This window comes from Bos indicus, chromosome 9 (genome assembly GCF_029378745.1).
Source record: "Bos indicus isolate NIAB-ARS_2022 breed Sahiwal x Tharparkar chromosome 9, NIAB-ARS_B.indTharparkar_mat_pri_1.0, whole genome shotgun sequence".
NCBI lineage: Eukaryota > Metazoa > Chordata > Mammalia > Artiodactyla > Bovidae > Bos > Bos indicus.
Genome location: NC_091768.1, coordinates 45,880,375 through 45,888,480, shown reverse-complemented (window position 1 = coordinate 45,888,480; position 8,106 = coordinate 45,880,375).

Sequence of the window (8,106 nt, the reverse complement as noted above, 5' to 3'; positions counted from 1 at the left end):
ATATCCAAAAAGAAAAGGAGGTGAAGCAGGATAAATCTGTAAATGTCTGTTCATGTACACTGTCAGCCAGATGAGAGGATGAAACATGAGGTCTGTCATTTCCCAGATGTGGTAGATCCTGTTCAGGTAGGTAGGTAGCTAGGAATGCAGGTGTTTAGATAGTTAATTAGGTATGAATAAATATATACATACCATTTTCTTTGTTCCATCCTTCAACTCTACTCAGGTTTCCTCTAAGATAGTCACCTGCCGTATTCGCAGTGGGCAGGTACATCCCCCTTTGTGGATTGCCACATCATTATAGTGTGAGGAGTGTTTTGGTGTCCTGTATAAACTAATTTTGAGTCTTTGAATTCCTCTGACCAAAAATCTTGATGCTACTTGTTTCTGTCCATGTAAGTACAAATACTATGTTTTGGTGACCTAGATTCTTCAAGGAACCAGAGCATTTGCTTCCCATTATATCTTATTGGCACTATTTGATGTTTAAAGACTTGTTTTTTCCACTGCTCTCATATTCTCAAATTTGTTTTTACTGCAAGCATATTTTTTCTTCAGATAGTAAAGATAATTTCTAAAATATCATTTATTTCAGTGTACCAACTTATGTGGTTATATTCTTCATCATAATTCCTTCAAAAGTAACATGCAACATGTGTTTTTAAAGAAGAACATTTTCCTGACAGATAATTGAGAATGGAATTTCCAAGTGAAAGATCAGCATGTACAGATGCAGCAGAGTAAGACAGGAAGTTAACCCCATATGAAAAGGCAAAATGTTCCTCAAGATACATGTAGGAAGAAAGAGGGGCTGTAGCCCCAGCTCCAGAGGGTAGGGGTGTTTTCTGACTAGTCCAATCCATTTGTGATAATTCCATTTTCTTTGCCACTAAGGAATTAGGCATAAATATGTGAAGCAATGACACACAGAAAGTCTGGAAAGAGACACAGTGGTGTTGGTTTTCTTTCATATACAAAGAAGCATACTGAAATAGCTCTCTCCCTTCTTCTACTGGACATTGTCATGTTTTCATATTTCCATGAAACTGTCACAGTTATCTTGTAAAACAGAAGGGATGCCAGCCAAAAACAAGTCAACATGTTGAGGAATGAAGAGTAAAACCTTGACAAGAATTCAAGTTCCCAATAGTGTCATCATTGAGTGGCTGAATCAACCAACCCAGAAGCTGCTCTCTTCTGGGATTTTTTCCTATGATTTATCAAATCTAATGTTTAGAAAGGAAGGAAAGAAGACAGAGGGAAAGAGAAAGGCTGGGGATGAGATAGGGAAAGAAGGATGGGAAAAACATAAAATAACTATAGAATTTTAAAACTTTTAAGAACATTTTTAAGTGACAGTTTGGGGACCAACTGGTACAATTTCTCATTAGTGAAGTTTTGTCAGATTATAGACATAAGACTGCCATGAAAAACACAATTTTAAACCTCTTATCTGATAGATAAGAATGCAGAGGTCCAGGCATGGCAAGTGCTTACCCAGATTCATAGTGCTTCTTGTTAACAGTCAAGACTCCCAACTTGAAGCTCTCAATTTCAAGTCCAATGTTTAAAAGTGCCAATTTTACTGTTTGTTGTTGTCGTTCAGTCACTTGGTTGTGTCCAACTTTTTGCAACCCTGTGAACTAGAAGGTCTTGTAGGTCTTCATAGAAACATTCAACTTCAGCTTCTTTGGCATTAGTGGTTGGAGCATAGACTTGGGTTACTGTGATATTGAATGGTTTGACTTGGAAACTAACCAAGATCATTCTGCTGTTTTTAGATTGCACCCAAGTGCTGTATTTCAGACTCTTTTGTTGACTATATGGGCTATTTCACTTTTTTCTAAGGGATTTTTGCCCACAGAAGTAGATATAATGGTCATCTGAATTAAATTTGCCCATTCCCATCCACTTTAGTTCACTGATTCTTAAAATGTCTAAGTTCACTCTTTCCATTGCCTGTTTGACCACTTCCAATTTACCTTGATTCATGGGCCATACATTCCACCTTCAAGTCCAGTACTTAAAAGTGCTATTTTTACTGTTTGAATATCTATGAATAAAAATAATGCCATTTGCCCCAACTACCTCCAAGATTTGTTGCAAGAAGCCAATGATATTATATTTGTGACTCACTTTGAATTGTAAGCAATGTTATTTTACTATAAATAAAAGATACTAATGCTAAAAAACACAGCACAATTCTTCAGATTCAAAAATGTATCTTATATAGGAATAAACTACTCAGTTTCTAATTTTGTTGTTAAAAACCACACAACCACATGAAAATTCATACTTTTTCTCTCTACACTATTCTTTAATAGAAACAACTAATATTGGGATATAAGTAACATTGAGTTTCTTGAATAGATAATAATCTGTTGTTAACCAATTCCTATAAAGATAATAAAGTCAATGTCTACTTGATTTTTCCTATCTTCTAAGATCATGTCAATCATCCTTTTAAAAAACAATGCCAGGCATATTTTTACAAATCTTGAATGTAATATTAATCAATATTTATCTGTTGAAAGAATCAATGAATAAATGGCCACACATTTAGAATCATTTTATTTAACTCCTATGCTGTTGTTGTTCAGTCAAAATCCATGTCCGACTCTTTGCAACCCCGTGAACATCAGGCTTCCCTATCCTTCATTATCTCCCTGAGTTTGCTCAAACTCATGTCCACTTAGTCAGTGATGCCATCCAACCATCTCATCCTCTGTCACTTCTTTCTCCTGCCCTCAATCTTCCCCAGCATCAGGATCTTTTCCAAAGAGTTGGATCTTTGCATCAGGTGGCCAAAGTATGGGAGCTTCAGCTTCAGCATCAGTCCATCCAATGAATATTCAGGGTTCATATCCTTTAGGATTGACTGGTTTGATCTCCTTGCTGTCCAAGGGACTCTCAAAAGTCATCTCCAACACCACAGTTCAAAAGCATCAATTATTAGGCATTCAGCCTTTTTCATGGGCAAACTTACATCTGAATGCAACTACTGGAAAAGCCATAGCTTCGACTATATGGACCATTGATGGCAAAGTGATGTTCTGCTTTTTAATATGCTATCTAGGTTTGTCATAGCTTTGCTTCCAAGGAGCAAGCATCTTTTATTTCATGTCTGCAGTCACTGTATGCAGTGATTTTGGAGCCAAAGAAAAGAAAATCTGTCACTGTTTCCATTTTTTCCTCATCTGTTTGCATAAAGTGATGGGACCAGATACCATGATCTTCATTTTTTTAATGTTGAATTTTAAGCCAGCTTTTTCACTCTCCACTTTCACCTTCATCAAGAGGCTCTTTAGTTCCTCTTTATTTTCTACCATTAGACTGTTATTGTCTGCATATCTGAGGTTATTGATATTTCTCCTGGCAATCTTGATTCCAGCTTGTGCTTCATCCAGCCTGGCATTTCGCATGATGTACTCTGCATGTAAGTTAAATAAGCAGGGTGACAATATACAGCCTTGACATACGCCTTTCCCATCTTTGAACCAGTCCATTGTTCCATGTCTGGTTCTAACTATTGCTTCACAACCTGTATACAGGTTTATCAGGAGACAGATAAGGTGGTCTGGTATTCCCATCTCTTTAAGAATTTCCCTCAGTTTGCTGTGATCCACAGTCAAAGGTTTAGCATAATCAATGAAGCAGAAAATTTTCTGGAATTCCCTTATTTTTTTCTATGATCCAATGGATTTTGGCAATTTGATCTCTGGTTCCTCTGCCCTTTCTGAATACAGCTTATGCATCTAGGAGTTCTCAGTTCATGTACTACTGAAGCCTAGCTTGCAGGATTTTGAACATAATCTTGCTAGTATGTGAAATGAGTGCAACTGTACAGTAATTTGAACATTCTTTGGCATTTCCCTTCTTTGGGATTGGAATGAGAATGAACCTTTTTCACTCCTGTGGCCACCACTGAGTTCTCCAAATTTGCTGGCATATTGGTTGCAGCATTTTAACAGTATCATCTTTGAGGATTTGAAATAGTTCAGCTGAACTTTCATCAGTTCTACTAGCTTTGTTTATAGTGATGCTTCCTAAGGCCTACTTGACCCACATTCCAGCATGTCTGGCTCTAGATGAGTGACCACACCATTGTGATTATCCAGGTCATTAAGACCTTTTTTGTATAATTATTCTGTGTATACTTGCTACTTTTTCTTAAGCTCTTCTGCTTCTCTGTCCTTTTTTGTGCCCATACCTGTGCGTGAAATGTTTCCTTGGTATCTCTAATTCTTGAAGAGATCTCTAGTCTTTCCCATTCAATTATTTACTTCTATCACTTTGCACTGTTCACTCTCCTTGCTATTCTCTGAAACTCTGCATTTAGTTGTACATATCTTTCTTTTTCTCCTCTGCCTTTCACTTCTCTTATTTTCTCAGCTATTTATAAGGCCTTCTCAGACAACCACATTGCCTTTTTGCATTTCATTTTCTTAGGGATGGTTTTGATCACCACATCCTGTACAGTGTTACAAACCTCTGTCCATAGTTCTTTAAGCACTCTGTCTACCAGACCTAATCCCTTGAATTTATTGGTCACCTCCACTGTAAAATCATAAGGGAATTTATTTAGTTCATACCTGAATGGCCTAGTTACTATGCCAAAGCCTTTGACTGTGTGGATCTCAATAAACTGTGGAAAATTCTGAAAGAGATGGGAATACCAGACCACCTGACCTGCTTCCTGAGAAATCTGTATGCAGGTCAGGAAGCAACAGCTAGAACTGGACATGGAACAACAGACTGGCTCCAAATAGGAAAAGGAGTACATCAAGGCTGTATATTGTCACCCTGCTTATTTAACTTATATGCAGAGTACATCATGAGAAACTGGGCTGGATGAAGCACAAACTGGAGTCAAGATTGCTGGGAGATACATCAACAACCTCAGATATGCAGATGACACCACCCTTATGGCAGAAAGCGAAGAAGAACTAAAGAACCTCTTGATGAAAGTGAAAGAGGAGAGTGAAAACAGTTGGCTTAAAACTCATCATTTAGAACACTAAGATCATGGCATCCAGTCCCATCACTTCATGGCAAATAGATGGGCAAACAGTGGAAACAGTGGCTGACTTTATTTTGGGGGGCTCCAAAATCACCGCATGACTGCAGCCATGAAATTAAAAGACACTTCTTGGAAGAAAAGTTATGACCAACCTAAACAGCATATTAAAAAGCAGAGATATTACTTTGCCAACAAAGGTCCATCTAGTCAAGGCTATGGTTTTTCCAGTAGTTAGGTATGGATGTGATAGTTGGACTATAAAGAAAGCTGAGCACGGAAGAATTGATGCTTTTGAACTGTGGTGTTGGAGAAGACTCTTGAGAGTCCCTTGGACTGCAAGGAGATCCAAACAGTCCATCCTAAAGAAGATCAGCCCTGAGTGTTAATTCGAAGGACTGATGTTGAAGCCAAAACTCCAATACTTTGGCCACCTCATGTGAAGTGCTGACTCATTTGAAAAGACCCTGATGCTGGGAAAGATTGAAGGCAGGAGGAGAAGGGGACAACAAAGGATGAGATGGTTGGATGGCATTACCGACTCAATGGACATGAGTTTGGGTAAACTCCAGGAGTTGGTGACGGACAGGGAGGCCTGGCATGCTGCAGTCCATGGGGTCACAAAGAGTTGGACACGACTGAGCAACTGAAGTGAACTGAATGACCTAGTGGTTTTCCCTAATTTCTTCACTTTAAGCCTGAATTTTGCAATTAGGAGCTGATGTTCTGAGCCACAGTCAGCTCCATATCATGTTTTTACTGTCTGTAAAGAGTTTCTCCATCCTTGGTTGCAAAGAATATAATCCATCTGAGTTCAATATTGACCATCTAGTGATGTCCATGTGTAGAGTCATCTCTTGTGTTGTTGGAAGAGGGTGTCTGCTATAACCAGTGTGTTCTGTTGGCAAAACTCTTATTAACCTTTGCCTTGCTTCATTTTGTATTCCAAACTTGCCTGTTACTCCAAGTATCTCTTGACTTCCTACTTTTGCATTCCAGTCCCCTATGATGAAAATGACATTTTTTTGGTGTTAATTCCAGAAAGTCTTGCAGATCTTCATAGAACCATTCTACTTTAGCTTCTTTGTCATTAGCGGTTGGGGCATAGACTTGGATTACTGTGATATTGAATGGTTTGCCTTGTAAACAAACCAAGGTCATACTGTATTTTATCATAAATAGGAATATCTAATTTGCAGACTTCTTGCTCCAACCTTTTCCATCTTAGTCTGTTCTTAGATAAAAATTCAGTTAGGTAGTAGTGTATGACATACAGTAAGTGTATAACACACCTGCACACACAGGTAGACATGCAAAAGCATATACAAAACAACCAGTCACCAAATCAATGATTCTTCCTATCTTTCTCTTGGAGGGATATAAGCCAGCTGACTGCATTCTTCGAGCAAAAAAGAGAAAGAGAGACTGAGATGGTCACATTTAATCTTTGTCTGCATGTGTGCATGCATGCTCTGTCTCTTCAGTCGTGTCTGATTCTTTGCAACCCTATGGACTGTAGCTCACCAGGCTTCATGGTCCATGGGTTTCTCCAGGCAAGAATACTGGAGTGGGTTGTCATGTCCTCAAAGGGATCTTTCTGACTCGGGGATCAAATCCATGACTACTGCGACTCCTGCATTACAGGGGGATCCTTTACCACTGAGCCACCAAGGAAGCCCCCTGTTTGCATAACTGTCCCTAGTCCAACATCCAGGCCTTGTACCAAAGAGTGGAGAATACCTGTGGTCCAGTCACTGCACAAGAAAACTTCCCATCCTCTACTGTGGCAGGGGAGGAGTAGGTGTGTCACTGCATCGGGCAGATTAGGTGACCTGTGCTTTTGCTTCTTAAATATTGATGCTGAAACAATATTCCTTGACTTCACAGGTCCTCCTAATTTATAGGAATTGTTTTTTAACATTTTTATTCTTGAATTGCCTTGCTCCTTGGACTTCCTCTTTGCAGGCTTAGAGGAATTTCTGCTTTTCCAAATCTGCTGTCAGTGAACACTCATTCATTTGCTTTTGTGCTTCCAAAATTTCACTAACATCTCTTACCCCATGTTGTCTGCTCTCTTACTTCCCACTTTTTTTTTTCCTTCTAGTGGCATTTTTTGTGTATGTTTTTGACAGGAGCAGAGATAAATGTTTGCATCCAGTTCACTATTTACAGTTAAATGTCTTTAATGGGTTTTCAAATGTTGAACCATTCTTGCATCCCCCAATAAAGCCTATAATATCACAACATATAATTTTTAGCATATTACTTTAATTTTGTTAGTGATTTTTATTTGAAGTCTTTTTTCTGTTTCATAAACTTTTGCTTTCATCTTTTTAATTTCCTTTCTTCTAAATTATTTGGTTTTCTCAATCATTCCTTCTATTTTGATTTTGACAATGATTTTATATTTTCAACTATAGAAATTTAGAATACAAATTACTCCCTAAGATCCACTTTAACTACATCTTGTTTTGATACATAATGCTTTAATATTTATTCAGTTCTAAATGTTTTCTAATTTCTAATTAATTTTCTTATTAACATACAAATTGTTAAGTATATTCTCCCCCTTAAATCATTACTCAGGATAGGCACAAAGAAACATTTTTTTAGTTTTTCTGATTTCTAGAATATTATTACATGTAGTTGACAATGTTGCCTGTATGATGTTGACATTTTTGAAATTTGTTGAGATTTCCATTGTAGACTTACTCAAGTAAATTTTTGTGTACTTTGAAACATGTTTATTTTCTGTTGGACACAGCCTTTATATATATATTTTTTTTAATCATGCTTTCAATGGGTTATTTAAATCTTCAATTCTTTTCCTCTTCAGTTCTGGCTGTTTGTTCTGTTTCAGGGAGAAGTATATTAAACCTCTCTCCATGTTTGTAGGTTTGTCAGTTTCTCTTTGTTGATTTTCATTATGTCTTTCAATTCTTTGTGGTTAGGGGCTTTGAACTGCCGAGGTTAAAAAATGAATTAAGAGTTTACAGGCCAGTGGGAGAGATTGTTAGATACACTTCTAACAATAAAACCCAAGGCCTAACACAACTGACACATGCAAAAGAAACAAAGTGCTATTAAGT